This window comes from Aquarana catesbeiana, linkage group LG06 (assembly GCF_042186555.1).
Source record: "Aquarana catesbeiana isolate 2022-GZ linkage group LG06, ASM4218655v1, whole genome shotgun sequence".
Taxonomy (NCBI): Eukaryota; Metazoa; Chordata; class Amphibia; order Anura; family Ranidae; genus Aquarana; species Aquarana catesbeiana.
The window spans coordinates 327,853,984-327,878,481 of record NC_133329.1 but is presented as its reverse complement, the minus strand read 5'-3'; the positions used below and the strand labels follow the sequence as shown (position 1 = coordinate 327,878,481).

Below are 24,498 nucleotides of genomic sequence, written 5' to 3'. Positions count from 1 at the left end.
ACTTAACAGGGAAACAAGAAGTGTATCTGGTAACCGCGGATGTTGCTTCACTTTATTCAGTGATCCAACATGACGATGCTCTTTTAGCCCTTAATTGGGCCCTATCCCAGCGTGACGACCTGTCGCACAGTCACAAAGTTTTTATTAGGAATGCCTTAGATTTCTGTTTAGGCCATAACTTCTTTTGGTTTGATGGGCAGTTTTATTCTCAGTGCAGAGGTGTAGCTATGGGGGCAAAATTTGCCCCTAGTATAGCAAACTTATTCATGGGTGAGTGGGAGGACAAAACTATCTTTTCAGTCGCCCGCCATCAACTCTTGCTATACAGGAGGTATATTGACGATTTATTCTTTATCTGGGATGGTACCAGTGACAGCCTCCATGAATTTTTGAGAGAACTCAATTCTAATACGAATAACATTGTATTGACTAGTGAGGCTAGTCAGAGTGACATACATTTTTTGGATGTCACCATCTTCAGGAAAGGGAATTGTCTGGCAACTAAAGTTTATTTCAAACCCACTGATTCTAACAGCTACTTACCCATCACTAGTGGCCACCATCCGATGTGGCTTAAGAACATCCCTAAAGGACAACTAACGAGAATAAAAAGGAACTGTTCGGATGATACAGATTTTCTGATTCAAGCACAGGTTATAAAGAAAAAATTCATGGAGAAGGGGTATCAAGAGGTGATGCTTGATTCCATTATACATGAATTAGCCCTCCAACCAAGATCGTCGCTGCTGGATGAAGCTCCACCTTTAATGGCTAGAGAGAGCCATGAATGGAGCTTTCTATCAGCATTCCACTCCCAATATAAGGAGGTGGAAAACATTATCTCGACCCACTGGCATGTGTTGCTGATGGATAGAGTTCTTCACTCTGCTTTGCCTGAGAGGCCCAGATTTATATACAGAAAGTCTCTTAGCTTTGCTGACAAAATAGTGCAGAAAGTACTGGACCCTCCGTCCAGGATGCCCACTTTCTGGGATAGAAATGGCTTTTTTTGCTGTAGACGATGTCGAGCTTGCAGAGAGGTCAACAGGCCTCTCAGAGCTGTGGAGAATTTTAGGTCGACCTCCAATGGCAGAGAATTTGCCATTGATGAATTTATCACATGCAACACGTCACATGTGGTCTATGCCCTTCAATGCCCGTGCGACTTGATGTATATCGGTCGCACAAAAAGGCGTCTAAGAGTAAGAATTGCAGAACACATAGCCAACATCAAACTAGGCTTCAAAGACCACAACGTGTCTCTGCATTTCAAGCTTGTGCATAACCAGGACCCGTCGGGTCTTAAGTTTTGGGGCATTGACCACCTTAAGCCAAAATGGAGGGGTTCCAATCTGGTCCGTGATCTCTCTAAAAGAGAGACCCAGTGGATATTTTTGGCTGACACTTTGGCGCCAAAGGGGTTAAACGTTGACCTAGACATCAATTGTTTTATCAGTGATTCGTAAATATCAGTATCATTTTTATTATTATTATAATTTTTATTATTTTAATTTTAATGATTTTAATGTTGGTTTATGAGCAATATTTATCTCTGATATAGAGTTCTTCAATTACTCTACTAATCTTAATTATTAATAATTTGACTATATTAAGTTATTAATTCATATTCTGGTCCTCAGTATGACATTTTTATATATGTATGATATATGTCATTGTTTTCAATTCATTTATTTTCATTTATGCAGATTTATAATGATGTTTGGTTTACACTAACCAGTATTATTTTTATCTATTTACTTTCTTATGAATATGGCTCCTTTTAATATATACTGTTTTGCAATTATGATTTGCAAGTGGTCGTTGTACCGCTACTATTATATTATGTTGATTTCTAGTACTAGTTTAATTTGCTCCTAGTGCTAATGTAGTTCGCATATCCATGCCTGTTTGTATCTATTGTTTGTATAATCATACCTATTTTTATCTATTGTAGCGGCATCTCGTATGTTAATTAGTACGCATGCCGGCTAGTGGTTTTGTAATAGTGTGCATTATGTGGACGTTTGTGATGAGCGACCGCTCATCTCATGGATCCCAATACATTGTTACTGCCACTCGTTATGTGCAGTGAGGCTAAACACGCCCCCTCCTCTGTTCCTATGCTTAGCCACCGCTTGACTCCTGGTCTGACGTCGTGCGCCTGACGTCTGACTTGTTGCCTTGTGATTGGCGGTCAGGATTGGGGCGGGTGTTATAAGCCTCCTATCACGCCGTGTAGCCACGCCCTCTGTCGAAGTCAGGATATGACGAAACGCGTCAGGGCGTGGCTTACACGACGCCGGAAGTGAGGTTTGCGTTCCACCACAGCCCGATCTACAACCAGGAAGTGATTTGTTCCCCTGGACACCGAGCCGGCTGATCTTTTGAATGGTGACACGCAGCCTTCTTTATTTTGCTTGATTGACTGTTTTATATGTACGTATATAGATTGAAGGGTTTTCTTGAAGATTGTGGGTTTTGACTTCAATAAACAGAATTATGCTATGTGCACATTTTTCTTTTTTTTTACTCATCTGTGTGGAGTTGTGACCCCCCCTGAAAACCCCCCGGAGTGGTATTGAGAGAGAGGTGTTGAGGAGATCTTTTTGCTCTTGGAGGCTTTTATGATTTGCAGATCTGGTGAGTCTGAACCCCTAGGGGGAGAGTGTCAACACAGGGTGAAATTTCATTGACCGGTGGAAGGCGCACACTGGGATACGGCTGTATTGTCACTTATGGACATTCCTCTGACCACTTCACGGACTCTCTACTTCTCTGTCTTATTATGCGTAGTTGGCCGCATGATTTCTTATATAGTTTTGCTCAACATTAGCGCTGTTTTATAGTGTATGTTTACTCCTATAGTTTATGTATGTTATTACGGACATTCTCATGTTATAATTTTAAAACGGCTGCTGCCTTTTAAGTATTCAGTTTAGATACTGTAAGTCTTTTTATCCTTTATATATTTCAGTTTGTAGTTCTATCTCTGTTAAAACATTAGCTTATCCATTTGGCGCTGAGTGGTGTGCTGCAGGCCTGAGCAAACCTATCCCCATATATTTTATATGTGATTAAGGACTGGGGACTGGCTAGGCCACTCCAGGACCTTAATGTGTTTCTTCTCGAGCCACTCCTTTGTTGCCTTGGCTGTGTGTTTTGGGTCATTGTCATGCTGGAATACCCATCCATGACCCATTTTCAATGCCCTGGTTGAGGGAAGGAGGTTCTTATCCATGATTTGACGGTACATGGCCCCGTCCATCGTCCCTTTGATGCAGTGAAGTTGTAATGTCCCCATAGCAGAAAACACCCAGTTTTTTAGGCGGACCTGAACAGATGCTCCATAGACCACCATGGAGCGTCAGATGTCAGCGGTGACATGTCTGCTGACATCCGACCCGCTCTGATCCGAAAAAGTGTGACGGAGGAAAAGCCTACTTTTCCATCCGTCTGCAGATCGGATCGGGTGACGACGGACTCTATAGGGGATCCGATTATCAATACTCTTTTTTAATGTCATGTGACAGTGGACTGTGTCAGTAGTTTTTTATTTATTTATTTATTTCAAATTGAATTTTTTACAATTTATTTGTGTTTTGTTTTTTTCTTACAATGCTTTTTTTTGGAGGGGGGAGTGGATGGTGTCAGTGTTTGATTTATTTTATTTTTTTTACAATTTTACCTTTTAAATATTTATTACAATTTATTATTATTATTATTATTATGTATTTTTTATCAGCCCTGTTGGGGGGGGGGGGCTTTGGTGAAATATCAGGGGTCTAAGCCTGACATCTCCCCTTTGAGACAGAGAAAGGGACAGAGGACACAGATTCCCCAGTCCCTTTCTCTGCAGCCTCAGCTGCACTGCAAATGAATGGACAGGGGACAGTGGCTCCTGTTCATTCATAAACTAAAGCATCGTAAACACAGTTGACGATGCTCAGTTATGAATGGACAGTCAGTGATCCTGACAGATCCAGGACATGGAGGGGGACTGGAGGAGCACTGAGGACACGGAGGGGGACTGGAGGAGCACAGAAAGGGGAACCGGAGGAGCACACAGAGGACGACACGGAGAAAGACACAGGGGACAGTCAGGGGTGATCGGTGCGGTGGTGGGGGGAGTTACAAGCACAGATCTCCCTGTATAGATTTCAATAAAACAGCTGAAAGCCGCGGGGGGGGGGGGGGAGCAGCTGTCAGCTGCTTTATTGAAATCTATACAGGGAGATCGGTGCTTTTAACTCCCCCAACCGCCACACCGATCACCCCTGACTGCCCAGGTATAGGGTCAAGCATCGGAGCATTTACAGGTACTCCTGCAAATACTCGGTATAGATACTAGTATCGGTGCAACCCTAAAGAGCATTGTTTAACCACCTCCTGCCCGCTGTATAGACTAATGGTGGCAGCTGGGTGGCTCTCTTGTTCTGGGATGACGTCATAAGATCCATCATTGCCACCTATCACTGCCCATCAGTGCTGCATATTAGTGTCACCTCATCAGTGCCCATCAATGCAGCCTCATCAGCGCACATCATTGAAGGAGAAAAACTACTTATTGACAAAATCTTCTGACAGAAACTAAGAAACAATTTTTTTTTATTATTTTTTTAATGTTCAGTCTTTTTTTCATTTTTTTAGCAAAAAATAAAAAACCCAGCGGTGACTAAATACCACCAAAAGAAAGCTCTATTTGTGTGGGAAAAAATTATAAAAATGTACAGTGTTGCATTTTTGCTTGCACATGATTGGATGATGGAAGTCAGCAGAACTTCTGCTCATTTACTAAACTCTGGGGCAACTGCACTTAGCAAAGTGCACAATCTATTTGCCTTTAGTAAATCAACCCCATAATGCTTCCATTCTCAGATCAATGGCCACTGAGATAGGACCGTCTCTTTTTACTGGGTACTGTTACCATGGACTGTCCTGGCAGATGCAGTCCCCAAATTCTCCCTTAGTATGGTGCTCAGTGTGGAGCATGTGATGCAGCAGAGAGGTGCAGGCGGTAGGGGAGGGTTTGCATGGGATACCATAGCTGCAGCCAAATGGGGATTTTGCATGGGAATACCACACCACAACCAATAACCAAGCGTTTGGCTTGCAGTTGCGATACATTCCCACCGACTGCAATGGGTGAGCTTGATAGGCAATGCGACCTATCAAACTTGACATGCAGAGTTAAAATTGCCAAGGAGGAAAGCATTGCATGCGCAGCATGTGTACAAGCCCCTCCAGCTGCCATGTTAGCTTTAAAGTGACTTACCTCCACTGTGCAGCTCGTTTTGCACAGAGTGGCCCTGAACCTGCTCTTCTGGGGTCCCTTGGTGGCTCTCTTGGCTCCTCCCCACATCAGATAACCCCCTGGGAAAAGAGGGACTTGGCCCCGCCCCCGAGTCTTTGGATTTGATTGACAGCAGCGGGAGCCATTGGCAGATCAAAATGCAGATCAGTTATGTGTTTTTCCCTCCCTATTGCCACCCATGTGAATGGCAAGAGGAAGGAAAAATACAGAAGATGGAAGAGCTTAGATCCTGTTAGAGTATAAGGAAAAATACAGACGGTGGAAGAGTCCAAAGCAGCGATACCCAACTATCAAACACAAGGATTTATAATGTTAAGTACACCAACAAGAATGGAATCTATTAAAAAATATGCCAAAGTGGAAATGCAATTCTAGTACTTTGTACTGTATATAATTGTTTACTCTTTGTTTATATTGTTTAATGTTATATTTCTAAAATAACTCCCTAACGACTGAATTATGATTTTTCACTTTGTATAATCTAGAAGCCTCCATAGCCAAGGGCCCGAGAAGACAGAATTTTTACAGTACTGCAATGACTCATCAACTGGATTTGTTCATATCTGAAAAGGCTGTATTTTGTCTAATCATTTTTGAGCTATATGCTCCCCTGTTAGTATTATAGAACATATTTTGAACAGGATTTTTCAAGTTTATTTTCTGTCCAAACACAATGAGAGCGAAATAATTTAATACTTTTCATAAAATATGTAATAAATCAGGTTAAAGCTATTATTCAAATCTCTACCGCTCATTAGAATATCAGCGAGTAGAGGGTCATAGAGTAGAGGGTTCTTGACATTGTTCTGGGTGTTCTGGGACATGGCACACAATTATTCAAAATGCATTCACCAGTAAATTCAGTTTACATTGTAGCATCAAAGTGAACCTGTCATTTCTAGCAAAGTGTATGAACTTACATTGCTGATAAAGTACATGCTCGGTACCTGTCCTTGTGCTCAATTCAATGGCTTTCTGCCTGGGGAGGACCCTGGATCCTAGGCCTAGGTTTTATATCAGCCTCCAAGGCTCTGGTATTTGACAGCTAAATGACCATGGGCAGTCCTTAAAGCATTTGTTGCCCCAAAACTTCATATTCCTGATATGTGCCTGCTGTACCATGTATGTGTATGAGAAAGTATCCTGTTCTCTTTGTATTGCTTCCTTTGTGTGAAATCCCTGGTGTTCCTGCCAGTCCCTCTGCTTTCCTATTAAAAACTGACCACACTAAGCAGGAGAACACACCGTGGTCGGTTATCTCTAGTGTGCTCTCCTCCAATGATCAGACTTGTCCTGACACTACCCCTCTACACAGCCATTCACTGGCAAGCACTGTGTGCTGCTGCTTCTCCTCCCCCCAGCTCTTATGCAGCTGAGAACAGAGGGAATGTGATCACTTCTAAAAAGGGGGAAAATAGGTATTTATAATGTTTTTTCATAGCTATACAAAAATGTTTGCCTTTTATTTCTATTCTAAATTAAATGGGTTGTTTCACAAGGTGATCGTTTACAATCACTTTAAAGCGGACTGTCAGTAATTTTTTCAACTTTCCATCTATTAAATCTTCTGCCCTTGTTGTTCTAACTTTGGATAGTAAAACATTTTTTTTCTGCTAGTAAATACCTTATACAGCCCACTTCCTGTTTCCTGTCTGGTAAAAAGCCTAGGCTTATGATATCATGCACAGCGCTCTCACTCTCCTGAGAGTTTGCCGGGAAGGGAGGGGGGGGTGAGTCATAAGAGGACGAATGAGAGCTGCAGAGCTGGAGGTGTGCCTCTGTGTAAATCCAGGAAGTGAATAGGCAGCAGCTTCAGCTGCCCACAGTTAAAATGGTTGCAGCCAGACTCAGTGGAGGGAGATTTCTGCAGCATATTTGGCAAGTACAGAATCATAGTATATATAAAATATGCCAAGTGGTTGGAGGGAAGCTTCAGAATGGCAAAGATGTTTTTATTACAAATTATGTGAGCAGACTGCAGTTCCTCTTTAATGTTAGACCTAACAATTAAAACTGAACTCCGTGAAAAGTAAAAGTCCAACCTTATTTGCTCCTGCAGGCTCCTCTATGCTTCTAGACCATTGGTTCTCAACCTTTCTAATGCCGTGACCAATTGATAAAATTTCCCAAGTTGTGGGGACCCCTAACAGTAAAATTATTTTCATAGCGTGGGTTGTCAGCACCCAAGGCAAGACAAGTAATTTGTGCCCCTAACCCACGGACATTTAGTGCTCCCTGAGTTCCTTCCACTCGTGTAGTATTAAAACCTCTTATGGTACATTTTTCTTTCCCTTTTATCTCTCTATCCTAATTTCTTGTTTTTTTCCCCCCATCCCTCTCTTTAGCCGTCTTTCTTTTTCTTTCTCTTATTCTTTCTCTCCCTTTTTCTTTGTCCCCCCCCCCTCTTTTTCTCTCCCTTCCATGTATTCTCTATTTTTATTCCTTGGTGGGGAGTGGGGGGAATGGGATGAGTGACATTGGTGGAGGGGAGTTGGGATGAGTGGCAGTTCTGGTGGGAGTTCTGATCAAACAACTTAGGTGCTCTTGATCAAGGTCATCTGCTAATCTGAGAACTGTAGTGGGGACTTTTAATGGCAACTCTAATCACAGGTAGTGTTACTCACTGTGTCTCCGGCTTCACTGTGTCTCCAGCTCTGTGGTGTCTCGTAGCAGTGACACCTATGCCGAAATCAGGAGATAGGGTCTCCTCAAGCCCCTCCCACTTCACATTCCTCACCAGTCTTCTGACCTCTAGTCTCTGCCCCCCCCACCCATGCCGTGAACTGAATGGGTGGCTGCGAAGAGGCTGAGTGGGCGGCCGCGGGCTCTAGGAACAGCCCAGCGGGGTGGCCACAGGCTCCAGAGAGGGCCCTGCTGGGCGGCCCGCGAGAAGGCTGGCAGAGTGGTGCGGGCTTCAGGAACAGCCCAGGATTTGGTGACCCCTGGCAAATCGTCATTCGACCCCCAGGTTGAGAACCACTGTTCTAGACTGTTCCCTGCAGCCTCTTCTTCCCTGTTCTCTGATGGTCATCAAGACCGATGCAGGGACCATAGCCCTGCTTTGGAAATGAGGACGCCAAGGCACAGTCCACTGCTTGAGGTTAGCGGAGCGGAGCGCTGCTTGTCAGCGAAGTGGAGGATCAGGTAAATAAAAGGGCTTTTACCAACCCCTACACAAAAACCAGCAGTTGACCCTTGCAGTGTGGGTGCCACTGCGAGAGAGGACTTTTCCTGGAGTTGAGCTTTAAAGCATAACTTCACTTTTGTTGAGAAAAAAAAAATTCACCTCTGGGTGGTCTATGTACATTGCAAGGATTTTAACAAACTTTGTTGTAGATTCCTACCTTTTGTTGTTCTGAAGAAATCCCCGTTTGCTCCTTTGTGCCCCTGTGCTCACTGAGTCTAATGGGAGTGGTTTCATAATTATCAACCAACTGCTGCACCTGCAAAGCTCTAATGAGGAAACCCACAGAGTCTGCATTCCTTTAGCTGTGATTTCCTATTGGGAGTATCTTATCAAAAATTTAATTTTTGTTGCAGGGGATGCCAAAAATCTGACTTGTTTCTTAGGGCAGACTTCTGGGGAAATCAGTGAGCCAATCACACAAGCAGGAAACTATGTTTCTGGGGGGCGTTCTGTACACATTCTGTGTACAAAACACCTCCAGTTAGCCATATTGCACTTTGCAGAAATTAACAGAGCTGCAGATTGAAAAGAAAAGGTAATTTTTAATAACATTCAATTACAATATGACTTGTGCCGCAATTGTATATCCTATATTTTATTTTTACCCTTTAAGCTCTCTTATTTTCTTACATTGGGTCTATTAAACATGCAATTGAAAATGTTTTATAAAATCTGTTTGTGTAAAAAATACCTATTGATCCTGCCAGAAATTCTACAGAACACCTCTTGTGTTATGGAGAAAAGGAGAAGGGTGTTCTGTAGTCTTAATAAACTTGCTGTTCTAGGGTGACAACTCTGCTTCTCCATAGAGTACAGTGAATGAGCGTTGTCACCAGGACAGGGAGTGTGTTACTGACAAAACTACCATGTGAAAATAAAGGGGAAAAGCCTATCAAAAGAAAACGAATAAAGCAACCACACCTAAGGACTAGTAAGCTTTGATTTAGATACGCTTTGACATTAGAAGGGTGGGGCCCAAACTCAAGGCCCTTTATATAGCATGAACTTAGGGTCCTGAGGTTAAAAAGGAATTTGAAGACAGACACGAGCACCTGCAGGAACTTTAGTCCACACGTGAAAAAAAAGTGGTGAAACATGTTACTGAGTATACTGGGAACACAAATAGCTTAACTAAGTAAAGGAAGACAATATAACACTGATATGAAAGTAATTAGCAGCACCTGTTACACAGGGGCTTTTTGTAAAAGGTTCTGAATTATTCCTCCACTAACTGTTCCGGGATTTGAGCTTTGTAAGAAAGACAGAGAATAATTATTTTACAGACCAGTGACTCCTCTGGGGTTGGATCTAACAGAGAAAAGCAAAAATAGAAGCATTTCTCTGTGATCTTGTATAAACTAGAAGCATATGATTCTTACTTTTCACATGTCATCAAGGAACACTATCATTTAGCCTACGTTCACATTGGCGCAATTTGACATGCAATTTGACATGTCAAATCGCATGCCAAATCGCAGCGTATGACTGGCCCAATGGGTGGGACGCCGGCATTGCGGCACCGCACCAATTTCCAAAGGTACTTCCTGCACTACTTTTGGCGACTTTGGGTGCAATTTCAATAGAATCTGTGCATGAACCCACACAGATGTCTTTCAAATCGCCACCCAACTCGTACTGAAATGCGGGTTTGAAATCGTGCAAGTTCAGCTGAACGTGCATGTTTTAAACCTGAGTTCAGTGTGAATGAGGGCATAACCCTCTTGTATAAAGTGTCTGCAGGTATCTGCAGTTAGTTGCATCCATTTACTTTGGTGACCTATGCAGGGCTGCCGTTAGGAATCACGGACCCCGTACAGCTTACATGACAGGGCCCCCCTCCCGAATTACAACAATCACAATTTTTTTTTTTTTTAATTGAAACATTTTTTTGTTTACATTTAAAAACTATTTTTAGTTATTTTTTTAATTATTTTTCTATATATATATTTTTTTTCACCTGGTTGGGGGGGGGGGGGGGGGAGAAATATCAGGGGTCCCCCTAACATCTCACCTTTGAGACAGAGAAAGGAATTGAGGACACAGCTTCTTCAGTTCCTTTCTCTGTAGCCTCAGCTGCACTGAAGATAAATGAACAGGAGACAGAGGCTTGTTTCAGTAACTTTACAGACACATTCAGCAACTTCAGGTAGTTCTTAAGAGTGCCGTTTGTACAAAGTTGGGCTATTAATGCACCATTTTCAAAAATAATTACCTCCAGCTCATAGCTTACAAAACGGGAGGTAACTAAAGTGGTTCTAAAGGCAGAAGGTTTTTTATCTTAATGTATTCTATGCATTAACCACTTCCAGGCCAGCTCCAGTACATATACAGCAGCAGGTTGGCAGCCCTGCGCGAATCGCCGTATATGTACGGTGGCTCCTTTAAGAGCCATAGAGCCGCTGGCTACCCACAATCGCGTGCACGAGAGCCAGAACAGGGATTTGTGTGTACAGGGGAGGAGAAACAGGATTGTCTGTTCCTACCAAGTAGGAATAACAGTCTGGCTCCTCCTCTAGTCAGTCCCATTCCCTCAGTTAGAAACACACCTAGGGAACACACTTAACCCCTTGATCGCCCCCTAGTGTTAACCCCTTCCCTGCCAGTGACATTTACACAGTAATCCGTGCATTTTTATAGCACTGATCGCTATATAAATGTCAATGGTCCCAAAAAAGTGTCCGATCTGTCCCCCACAATGTCGCAGTCCAGCTAAAAATCGCAGATTGCCACCCTTACTAGTAAAAAATAAATAAATAAATAATAAAAATGCCATAAATCTATTCCCTATTTTGTAGACGCTATAACTTTTGCGCAAACCAATCAATATACGCTTATTGCGATTGATTTTTTTTTTTTTACTAAAAATATGTAGAAGAATACATATTCGCCTAAACTGATGAAGAAATTTGTTTTTTTACTTTTTGTTGGATACTTATTATAGCAAAAAGTAAAAAAAACGTTTTTTTTTCAAAATTGTCGGTGTTTTTTTGTTCATAGCCCAAGAAATTAAAAAGCGCATAGATGAGGGAATACCACCAAAAGAAAGCTTTATTTGTGGAGAAAAAGGACGTCAATTATGTTTGGGTACAATGTCGCACGACCACGCAATTTTCAGTTAAAGTGACGCAGTGCCGTATCGCAAAAAATGACCTGGTCATTAATGGGGCAAATCCTTCAGGGGCTGGTTAAGACAAAAACCCTTCTGTGTGCAGCAGCTGCCCTAATACTTACCTGAGCCCCATCTCGATCCAGCGATGTTGCACGAAATTCTCGGCTGTCCGGGACTCTCTCTCTCCTCATTGGCTGAGATAGCAGCGGGTACCATTGGCTCCCACTGCTGTCAATCAAAGTCACTGAGCCAATGAGGAGAGAGAGGGGGTGGGGTAAATGGACACAGAGCAGCGTCTCCGCTCGGGTGCCCCCATTGCAAGTTGCTTGCTTTGGGGGCACTCAGCAGGAGGGAGGGGCCAGGAGTGCCAGCGAGCGACCCAGGAAGAGGAAGGATTCGGGCTGCTCTGTGCAAAACCATTACACAGAGCAGGTAAGTATGACATGTTTGTTATTTTTAAACAAAATAAAACAAGACTTTAATATCACTTTAAGACCTGCTCTAACATGGTGTACAGAGACAGGCAGAGTGCCTGTCCCTGTACACTGTGTAGCAGAGCAGCGTATTTGCCGCCACTACCTCCCTGCCAGTGGTTGTTACGCAACGGCTTCGCAGCAGACAGCCTCCTAGTAACCAATGATGCTGCAGTGAGCAGAGCCTGATGAGGAAGCTGAGACACTAGTTCAACATTGGGTCCGCTTTCTCCTTGTAACTGACAGGCAGTAGGCGATTCTATAGTCAATAGCAGGCTGTGTATTGGTTAAGGATCCACCCACTGCCTGCTGTCAATCACAAGCGGCGCAGAACTGATGGGGAATACCTTTGAATCCCTATTAGGCTCTGCCAGGTACAAAACTTCACTGTCTGTGTGACAGTTGCAACAGCGTGTAGGAAGTGCAATTGCACTGAGGATGGAGTGTCCATATGGACTGTCTGGCCTCATTATGCCTTCATGCACAATGTGAGCCCCAGATTCATGTACCTGCCAATAACATATTTGTGGAGGCATGTCAGAATTCTAAAGAGTATAATTCCTTATGAATTCCCCTAATTGTCTTCAATTGGGTGAAAAGGAGGATCAGCTTTTTGCACTAGCCAAGGCATAGGTGGGAAATGAAGTGGAGCTTAGCAGGAGATAGGAAGGGCTTAAAATCATTTGGAATCCAGCATATAGGTAAGCTGCCGCTCTCATGAAGATCTACTGTAGAGCTTGCGCAAATGGAAGCCATGGGATTAGTTAATCTTATTCCATAGCTTTATTAGAGCATAGGAAGGATAAAATTAGAGGAATATTGAAGGTGACCAGAAACAAACATTACTATGCTTACTTTAACCACTTAAGGACACTGGGCGTGCTATGCATGCCCAAAAAATGTGATCCGAGTGCACAGGGCGTGTGTAGTGCTCCCAGTTCTTCTGCCCAGCTGTCAGCTCTAATTAATTCCTTCCTTACCCTCTCCTTTTAACTATAACTGTCCTGCTTTTTAATTCTAATATATTAACCATTACTATTTATTTTTTGTTGTTGTTTCATTGAATTTGTGTGTTGATTATAGAAAATAAATACATATATAATTCTATTATCTTTAGCGATGACAAAATTGCTGAATTAAAAGGACTGAAGCAGAAATATAAAAATTGGTCTATTGGAGGTGTACTGGTGTGACAGGTGAAGGGGTTATTGTTTTATATATTAGATATAAGAAACTAATGAAGAACTTTTTTTCCTCATTAGTACACAATGCCAAAACACACATAAAATATGAAATAAGATCTGTGTGTCCCCATAATAAACCATGTCCTTCAAGACCCGTGACTTGTCATGTTCCATAGTCTATGATAACCAATAAATATAAAGTAATATTAATGTTAAGTTTTTACTCAATATGGCCCTAGGGACAGATCCAGACTACAGATTTGTAGAAATCACTTCTTGATCCTGTCTCTTTTTATTGTACTATTAGACATATTTACCTGTTTAGTCTTAAAGCATATAGCCAAAACATTTTTTTCTTTAGTTTTGGGTAGAGTGGAAAGGGATTAAAGTAAAAGTCCACCCTAAAGCCTCCTCCACACGAGACGGATCTGCTCAGCAGAGTCCGCCAGCTCAGCAGGAGATCTCTCCGTTGATCTCTGCTGGGCCGGCGGATGACAGGTCCATCTCTGCTCACTGAGCAGGGAGGGGCCTGTCAGAGCGCCACTGATTCCATGGAGGGATCAGACGAAAAAGGACAGCATGTCCATTTTCATCAGATCTCATCCAATCCGCCAGATCGGATGCAAACGTAACGCCATACGTCTGATTTTAGCAGATCGGATGTCAGCGGATATGGTCACCGCTGACATCCGTCGCTCCATAGACCTGCATGGAGCATCCATTCAGGTCTGCCTAAAAAACGGACAGGCGGACCTGAACGGTCCGTCGTGTGAAAGGGGCCTAATACTAAAATCCCTACATTTACAGACATCCATGATGTAACACTAACCTATCTAACCCTGTAAAGAAGAAATCAGTATACATACCTTTTTTTAAGCCGATCTGACCCGATCCCATGCTGAGCTGTCAGCCACAGCTTTGCTGTGTAGGCGGGTGCAGAGGAGCTAGCCGACAACGGAAGCCCCATAGTAACTCTATGCGTGACGTTACTCACCATTCATTTCACAGCCGTTGTCGGCTGTGTCCTCTGCGAAGCTTCTGCCACTGGAGATCGGGTTGGATCAGCATCAGAAAAGGTATGTATACTAATTTCTTCTTTACAGGGCTAGATAGGTTAGTGTTAGATTGTGGATGTCTGTAGATGCAGGGATTTTAGTTTTAGGGTGGACTTCCACTTTAAATCTGTCGCCAAGATTTTATTGCTGGATCTATTAGCTAGTTATAAACTGGGGTGGTTGCCATTTTTCTTTAACTTACTGGAATTGATGTGGGGACACACTGGATGCCTTCAGCTGTCATTGTGTGGTGCTGTACTTCTGATGTGTCCTTGAGACTTTAAAGTGGAAGTAAAGGCAAAACTTAACTAACTCTAAACCTATTCCTATCCATATTCTAAGCCACTCCAGTCCAGTCCAGTCCCAGGCTAAGCTGTCAGCAGCTGCTTCAGTATGTAGGAGAGACAGCCAACAACACAAGCCCCATAGTAAGTCTATGGGTGACGCCACTTCCCAGGCATTTTCCAGCCGTTGTCAGCTTTCTCCTCACACAGAAAGCGCAGCTGGAGACCGGACTGGAGCGGCTTCAGAATTGGTAAGTATATCGATCTTTTCTTTACAGGGTTAGATAGATTAGGCTTAGAATGGGGGTGGGAGTAGGTTTAGCATTAGGTTTTGCCTTTACTTCCACTTTAGGATGGAATGAGCTGCTTCCTAGCATACCTGCCCTTAATTTAAAGGCTGATGCCCCGTACACACGGTCGGAATTTCCGACAGAAAAAGTCAGATGAGAGGTTTTGGTCGGATATTCCGACTGTGTGTATGCCCCATCTGACTTTTTCTGTCGGCATTTCCGACAGACTTAGATAGAGAGCATGTTCTAAATTTTTCCGTCGGAAATGCCGACGGAGGTTTTCCCGTTGGCAAGTCCGACCATGTGTACATGGCATAAGTTCACCTTTGTTCACTTTTTTTTTTTTCTAATTTCCAGCTCCCCTATGTACCAATATACCATTAATGTACTTATTTTGCAAAAATAAAACTGTTTTCCATTAATTCTACAGACTTACCTCACTCTCTTCATAGCTGTTTAAACACACTGGTCGATTACTTCTGTCTTACTTCCTGGTCAGACTTTAGGTCATGACACAGGAAAGAGTTGACGAGCTGAGGGTAGATGATGCAGGGTGTGTGCTAATGAGGTCAGCTGGTCAATTCCTTCCTGTGTCATGACCTAAAGTCTAACCAGGAAGTAAGACAGAAGTAATCGAGCGGTGTGTTTAAACAGCTATGAAGCGAGTGAGGTAAACCCGTGTAAAATTAATGGAAAACGGTTTTATTTTTGCAAAATAAGTACATTAATGCTGTACTGGTACATAGGGAAGCTGAGATTTAGAAAAACAAAAAAGGGGAACTTAGCCTTTAAAGTATATGTAAATCCTCACCGTGTAAAACAACCCATTCAATTTAAAATAGAAATGAAAGGCAAAGCATTGATGTATACAAAAACATTATAAATATCTCTTTTCCCTTTTTATTATAATTGATCACATTCCCTTGTTTCTCAGTTGCATAAGGAGCAGGGGGAGGAGAAACAGCAACATACTGAGCTTCCCAGTGAAAGGCTTTGGAGGGGGGGTGGAGGGGTGTCAAGGCAAGTCTGATCATTGTAGGAGAGCAGGCTGAGCTCTTAGCACACAAAAGTGACCACACTCATGCCTAGTGTGGTCACTTTTTAATAGGAAAGCAGAGCGACTGACAGGAACACCAGGGATTTCACACGAAGGAAGCAATACAAAGAGAACAGGATACTTTTTCATACACTTGGTACAACAGGCATATATCTGAATGAAATGTTGAGTTTACATATTCTTCAAACATGGCTAAACTTGCTCCAACATGGAGGTTCTAGAGTGAGGACCGCATTATACAAAGGGGCCTTGAAAAGGTGGTACAGCTTCCAGATATATTCACAAATGTTGTCCAACTAAAATCTAAATCTTTATTATAAATTGTTAGTCAATGAAATTAGATTTTGTTTTCTTTCTCACTAATTGGTAAGTGTGCTGAGAAATATATTTTACTTTGTTTGCTCTATGCAAAGCCTTCAATGTGCACCTTACTCTAAAAGCTAGTTATAATTTAGCACCATTTCAAACAGGACCTCCTGTTCCCTTCATTTTGTGAAGATTTCCTCCCACTTCCTGTTGCATCTCCATGATATGAAATTAAGGGAACTCTCCTCTCCTGGACACACAGCAAAAAAAATGTTACTAATTACCACAAATTACTAATTACAATCTGTCTACCAATTTTCTAGTGCAGAATTAACACTTATTACCAGCTGGTAAATTCCCAAATTCCGCCATCTGTATATAGAACATAGAGTCTTCAGCTACTCAACCTCTGGTAAGTACTGTATAGCCCAGGTGGAACATCTGACTGGTTCTGAAATTACAGATCTCTCATGATCACAAAAAAATAATGGCCTATAAATTGATTTTCAAATACCATGCTTTACCTCTTGAATAAACAGCTAATGGATTTTACAAGAAAATCTCTTCTGTAGATATTGTCTTCCTGCTTCTATGTTCCTCCCCTGATAGAAGCCTGATTTATGGGCTTTCCTATTGGTAAGCTCAGGCCGAGTTTAGATGACAATGTCCCTTTGTTTAGTGGGTGAACCTGTCTTGGAGAGGGCTTAGTTAACACCCCTGCATTCTTAGTGACAGCGCTTGTCTTGGATAACTGCATGATGCTAGAGACAAGTGCTGTCAATCAAGGCACATTTAGTAGGCATCTCCTGGTCAGCTGCGTGGTCAAGCCATGTAGCAGAAGGGGGTGCTTGGCATCAACACTACCTAGAAAGAAGGGACAAAGTGCTACATGCATGGTAATTAAAAAGGTAGGTGAGATACTTCTACTTCTTCTTTAAAAGGTACCTGGTTTGTTCGCATAAACGCGCTTAAAATGAACACCTTACCAAAACTATTATATCTCTTCCAGACCATTCCCATACTCTCACCCAAGCAATTTTTTACTTCACTGCGTTCCATATCTATACGTTTTATATATAGATAAGGGGCATATCCTGAATTTGACATAAACTACTAACTTTTCTGAAACTTTGAGGGGGGGGACTTCTGGACTATGAGCTCTACCATAGATCTGCCATCTTAGCACGGATTTTAGAACGGTTCCCTTGTCCTTTTTTCAAAGCTTCTGTTATGGTAGAGCAGGATCTTTCCCCAGTGGATCTTAGAGCCCTTCTTTGGGGTTACCAACGAGATACACAAGGATTACAGTCCTTGTCCCCCTTAACCATAGCAGCCTTACACTTATGGTACAGAAGAGGCCTCCAAGCCCTCTTGTCTTTGGACCCATCACCTCTTACGGCTCTATTTAATAATCCTATTCTCCCTCAGGGCATGGGAGCCATCTCTTTGGGAACACTGTCTAGATCCTCATGGCCAGAGGCACGCTGTTTCGTCCACCCAACCACCGGGCAAGCCCGTTACCCATGGAGGTAGAGGTGATTGGCTCACTGCCCTTCACCTCTCCTCCTTCTGTGTTGGATTGTTAACCTCCGCCCAAGTCCATAGACCCTTAACAAAGTATGAAAGGTTGTGCTCCTTACATGAAACGCCCAGACATTTAATATCTTCGACGTATCAGTTACTCCATGCGTTAATGTATGTTAAGCTCCCTACATACACCGAGTTGTGGTCTGCAGATTTGGGGAGGGAGTTTACTGATGCCTATTGGCAGACCTCCTTCTATTTCACTCAAATCTACAATCTCCTATTATGCACAGGAGAAGAGCTATAAACTTCTATCCAGATGGTACAAGGACCCTCTCATTACATAAGATTTTCCCATCTGTACCGGCCACCTGTTGGAGATGTGGCTCGGCCGAAGGGAACTATTCTAGTAAAAGTGCCACAAGATTAGGCCTTTCTGGACTCAAATTTTCAAGGGAGTCAACACCATATATGATGACTCTGTCAGACCTACGCCTGAAATAGCACTTTTGTCCATGCTCCCGGCTCATTAAGATCCCAAAAATGGAACTGGTTGCGCTTCTTTCTTTCCACAGCCAGGCAGTTGATTCCCTTGTTTTGGAAGACAGACACACCCCCCTTCCTTACCCCTGTGGGTTTCTACTGTCAATGATGATATGAGAATGGAAGAGACGCTGGCGATGGATAATGACTCATTTGAGCAATTCAAAATCTTATGGTTTGTTTGGCTTGATTTCTCCACCTCTGCCACCCTTAAAGATATGCCATGATCAATTTATCATAACCAATCTCCTAATCGCAATATTTACATTTCCGGTCATGCTGACTGCTCAAGCTCTCTCTCCCCTACCCCTTCCATCTCCTCTAATCCCACCCCTCCTCTTTTTCCCTCTCCGTCTTCTCCTTTCCCCTTACTCTACCCATCATTATTTGTTTTAGGCTCCGTACACATCTTGGCGTTCTGGATAGCGAGCAGAATCACCACAATTCTGCCCGCAATTGAAAATAGCGGCAAATCGCGGGACGCCTGTTCATTCCTGTCACTTCCAATGGCACACCAATAGCGGCACGATTTTGCAGTCATTCGTCAGGCGACAATCGTGCAAACAGAATCGCAGAAAGCCTGTCGCCCAAAAGAAGCTCTCCCGCGATTCTGTTTGTGCGATTTTACTGTGAATGTCGCCCGACGAATCGCAGCCAAATCGCGCCACGATTGTGATGCCATTTGAAGCAACAGGGAATGCACGGGCATCTTGCGATTTGCCACTATTTCAAATCACGGGCAAAATCGCAGACTGCGATTCAAACTGCGCAGAATAAGCCTTAGGTTTACATGTATGTCACTTGTACACCCTGATTTATTACCAACTGAGACATTGTATTTTCATCAAGACATCGCACATGATCTTACTACAAACATGTCTTAAGTCTTGTTATCTGGTGTAAAATTTTGTATCGGACTACTTCCCTACTGTTATATTTTTCCATAATTTGGTAAAACATTATACAAATATATTTACCTCGAAAAGGTACGTGCAAAATTGATGATGTAGGGGCAGCCACAGAACGCCCAGAGCAGGTGTGCAGACTTGGGAAATCAAGTACATATCAAAGTTCATTAAAGTGTTACTAAACCCAGGACCCTGCATTCACTATATCTGGTCTCCCACAGTACACAGAACATGGAAATGCAGTTATTTTAGTAAATCTAAACTACTCAATATCTTTTCTCATCAGCAGTATATAGCAGTCTTGTGCTTTCTATCAGTGTCTGGTGAAGCTTGTAGGAGGGGTTTTCATACTGCACTGAGCTGTCCTATGAGGCTGCAGGGCTCCTCACCCTCTGTCTGGACAGTGCTGATTAGCCCTGTGCAGATCACATGCACCCTCCCAAAAAAAAAAAAAAAAAACCTCTCTAGCAATACACGCCAAACTTAGCATGTGCAGCCTGACTCCAAAGGCTCTGTCTTATCCAGACTTGTCCATGGGGACAGTGCAGATAGGGGAGGATCTGTGCATACAAGATCAAGCAGTCTTTTTACACAATGCAGAGGATTAACCCCTTAGGTTCCACAGTGAGTATAACAAGCATGCTTTACTGCATATACAGACTGATTTTACTGTAGTGGGTTTAGTAATACTTTAAGGTTTCTATATCTGATATGAAAAGTGGTACCTAATAAAATGGAGTTGGGAGCTATTCCTATTTGTCTGTTTTGATACAGTTAAACGTTTGCATTTTGCTGCATGAAAATGCATGTCAAGTAGAAATCTCATGCTATGGTTCACATAGAAAGAAAGACAAAGGGCAACTCTATGGGCCTATTCACATCTTACCATGTACACTAGGAACAATGTAAATCAGGCCAAAACATATACATAACATATATATAACATTTTAGATTTTTTGGGGGACCTTGATAGCAGAACATGCTGGGACTTGTAGTGTTACAGCATGGTCGTGCCAATCCCGCTCTCTAAAATTGCCTAAATCTTCAAATAATGCATCACAGATAAGCATGCTTTAGTAAGCTAGTTTCCTCAGTGCTGCATTGTTTTTCAATAATTGATAATCTTTCTGACCGCACAGCTGAATATGAAATGTATACAGGTTTTCAAAAGGTCGGCTCTTCATTGTTGTTTAACAGAAATCATGAACTGAGGTCAGAAGGAAAGGTAACTAATAAAGTGTCTATTGTCTCCCACAAGGAAGGAAAAGGCTGGCAGGTTTTGCAGCACTATAAAGATCTCCCTTTCCACCTTATCTTACAGTAATGATCTGCTGGAACATTTGCAGAACAAGCTAAAACAACACTGCATGCTTCAGTAAATGGTTTACAGATGGTGCAAGTACGGTAGTTTCTGGCCACACTGCAAGTCACAAAGTGCATGACGCTTCTTGTTCACAAAGTGACTATATGATAGAGAGCAGGAGGACAAGAATACAGAAAATTACACAAAGCAGTGTCCTTATTAATGTTACAATTTAATAACCTAGATTTACTCTGCAAGCAATTATTTGCAGGACCCATACATGGCATACTGTTCAGAGCTCCTTTGTTACTGCAATGTATGTTACAGGCAGTGGCGACTGGTCAGTCGGTCAGGTCAAAGGCACCTCACCCCCCCCCCCCCCAAGCTTCAGTCAGTCGGTTACCAGGCTCCACACTTACCCATCTAGTTTTTTTCAGGCAGCGCTTCCTCCAGGCGGCATCTCCTCCTCCTGGTGCTTCACGGCGGCTTGCCCTGCGTCTCCTCCCTCCTCCCCCTCGGCAGCCAATAGGATCGCTTCTCCTCTCAGCCAACTGGGTGACGGGCCGAGAGGAGAGTCAGGAAGACAATAGTGAATATTAACTCACTATTGTCACACAACTGGGTGGGCTCACTGCGCCCCGAGCCCACCCTTTTTTGAAGCCTGCTAGAGCCTCTGGCTCTAATCACATACTTCTAAAAAAATAAAAAACCCATTGGAATCCATGCGTCCAGCGCTTTGCATGTAGATTAGGGGGCTGGACGCATGGATTGGGGGGGCCACTGGTTACAGGTGCCAATCGTTCTGAATGGCACCCCAATGCATCTTGCTGAAGGATTTCCAGAAGTACCATAAGATGCACTGCCAGAATCAGTGCATGCACCATTTTTTGTGCGTTGTGGTGTATCGGCAGCCTATTCATTTAGAATAAGCTGCCTTAATGCAATGCACATTGATGCATGTTATAACGCCCATCAATGCAGGCGCATTAATGTACCACAGTGGTGTGAATGCTTAGATAATGTAGTACTGCTCTGTTTTTGTTAAAACATTCCCTTCACTGTAAGGCCCCTTGCACACTGCTGCCTAAAACCTTTTTTTTTTTTTTTATTATTACTGATCTAAATGCAGCCCATTGGGGTTGATTTACTAAAGGCAAATAGACTGTGCACTTTGCAAAGTGAAGTTACACTCCGCAAGTGCAGTTGCTCCAGAGCTTAGTAAATGAAGTAAAGCTTCACTTTGAAAACAATAACCAATCCCATGCAAGGAAAATAAAAAAAAAAACAGCATTTTTGCTTGCACATGATTGGATGATGGAGGTAAGCAGAGATTCTGCTCATTTACTAAGCACTGGAGCAACTGCTCTTGCAGAGTGCAACTTTGCCTTTAGTAAATCAACTCCAATGTGTCTGTACACACAAGCAATGTGTATAGATGAGTAAATAAAAATGAAAGAAATCAGGGTTGCCAGTCAGTTGTTTTACACACAAATACATGCGTAAAATGTTAATTTGAAGAGGTTAATATTCCATTCTGAGAGCTAGAATTTTTTTCACTTGTACAGTATACATGCAAAAATGCACAAATACATGCAAAATAAACACAAAAAAAATGTTGGCCAGGAATACTGATGTTCAAACATCAGTACCGTGTACAAGTACCACACCTCCCAACTTTTTGAGATGGGAATGAGGGACACCTATCAGCAAAAGTATGCATGCATAGGACACACCCCTTGTCACGCCCTCTTAAAGGAGAATTGTTCAAAAAAACAAGATTGGTTGAACCCACAAGTGCTTTTTTTTACCACTACTATTTCTTTTATATTGGCTTTTGGTATTTAAAATGCAGCAATTTAGAAATCAGATGAAAGGTTTAGCGCTGGAAAACACTTTTTGATAGATAAAAAGTGCATTTTATATACAACTATATGGATCAGACCAAAATGAGGGACAAATGAGGAGGAAAGAGGGACAGAGGGACATTGCTCCAAATCAGGGACGGTCCCTCAAAATCGGGGACAGTTGGGAGCTATGCAAGTACTATAATATGTGTTTGCGATGGGTTCTCTTTAAAGCGGAGTTCCACTTAAAAAAAAAAAAAATTTAAAGTCAGCAGCTGCAGTATTTGCAGATACTTACCTGTCCCAGGTCCAGCGATGTGGGGGAACGAAGCTCTGCTCGTCTCCCCCTCCGCTCGGCGGCGCCGGCATTTTAACTGTGGGCGCCCGGCTGTGGTTTCACAGCCAGGCACCCACTGCGCATGCACAAGCCACGAGCCATGACAGGCCCCGCAATCACCTGGGACCTGTGACGTGTCCCAGATGATTGCCTAGAGGGAAGGGGGAGAGGTAATCTCCCTTCCTGCACCGAGGGAAGTGACGTCAGGGGCCCAGACGCTGAAGGAGGCAGATTTCGAGGGACCACATAGCAACAGGCATAAAAAGGTAAGTTAAAAAAAAAATTTCCAATTTTTTTTTTTTTTTTTTCATGCACATTAATGACATTTTTTTTTTGGGTGGAACTCCACTTTAAATACTAAATACTAGAGCAAATGTCAGAACTTGTGATGTGCTCCCTTATTATCCGAGTATCCTAGATTGATCTTTATCCATTAATAAAGAACACTTTTTTTAAATTTATTACAGGTACTTATAGAGCACTGTCAATTTACGCAGCTCTTTACACATATATATCGCACATTCATATCAGTCCCTGCCCTCAAAGAGCTTACAATCTAAGGCCCCTAACTCACCTTCATACATAGAGTACATATACTAGGGCCAATTTAGACAGGAGCCAGTTAGCCTACCATAAATCAAATGATAAAAAGGGTCAGTCCACCCAAATATTTTAGCTTTTTTAGATGGTGAAGTCCAGACTCTATGTAAAACCTAAGGCTACGTTCACACTGGCCTTCTGCAATTGACTGATTTAGGCCTCATTCAGATGGGCAAATGAGAGTGGCTAGACTGCAGCGTTCAGATATGGCTACAGTCCACATCTGATTACAATGGAGTAATGTCAACTAGAGTTCAGAACCTGCCTATTAAACCGTGTATCTTCGGATGTATCAAGTGCACATACATTTGAGCAGCACAAAGGAAAAGGTTGTGCCTGTCAAGAACACCCATCTACATGTAGTTTTACTTAAAGCCGAGTTCCACCCACTTTTGAGAGGTGGTCTTAAATGAAAGACCACCTCTCCACCCCTCGTTTTTGGCTAGTTAAATTTTTTTTTTTTTTGTAACTTGGGACATATGTGTGTGTGTCCCAGAAGACATCCGGCCATTTACAAAGCACCACGAGACTCGCGCATGCGCAGTAGGAAACAGGCAGTGAAGCCGCAATTCTCCACTGCAGGTTTCCCTACATTAGAATGGCGGCACCTGCACCCGATCCGATAGACAGATCAGCCTCGGGAGGCGCGGGCTCCCTGGACAGGTAAGTGTCCTTATTAAAAGTCAGCAGCTACAGTGTTTGTAGCTGCCGACTTTAAAAAAAAAAAAAAAATTTGCAGGTGGAACACAACGCTTTAAGGTGTAAGGCTCCGTTCACACCTGGGCAATAGGAATCGCGGCAAATCGCGGCACGCTTATGTAAAGCCATTACTTCTTAATGGCACCCCATTCGCGTCACAATTCTGCCACGGTAAATCGTGCTGCAATCACGGCAGATCGCAACACGAAGCATGAGCTTCTTTTGAGCAACAGCGTTACGATGTGCCGCGATTTATCGCACAGCAAAATCGCGCCGTGATTGGGGTGCCATTAAAAAGTAATGGCATCGCACAACCGTCCTGTGATTTGCCACATTTTGGAATCACGGGCAGAATCGTGGCGATTCCACCTGCGCTTCCAATCGCCCAGGTGTGAACGGAGTCTAATGCCCCGTACACACGGTCGGATTTTCCGATGGAAAATGTCCGATCGGAGTGTGTTGTCGGAAATTCCGACCGTGTGTG

At 42.9% G+C, this 24,498-nt stretch overlaps 1 protein-coding gene across 1 annotated transcript in view; it reads right to left on the bottom strand.

Moving 5' to 3' along the window:
* Positions 1 to 24,498, bottom strand: part of PDE11A (phosphodiesterase 11A) — a 988,141-nt gene that overhangs the window by 955,769 nt on the left and 7,874 nt on the right. The gene's annotated exons all lie outside the window — the stretch shown is intronic.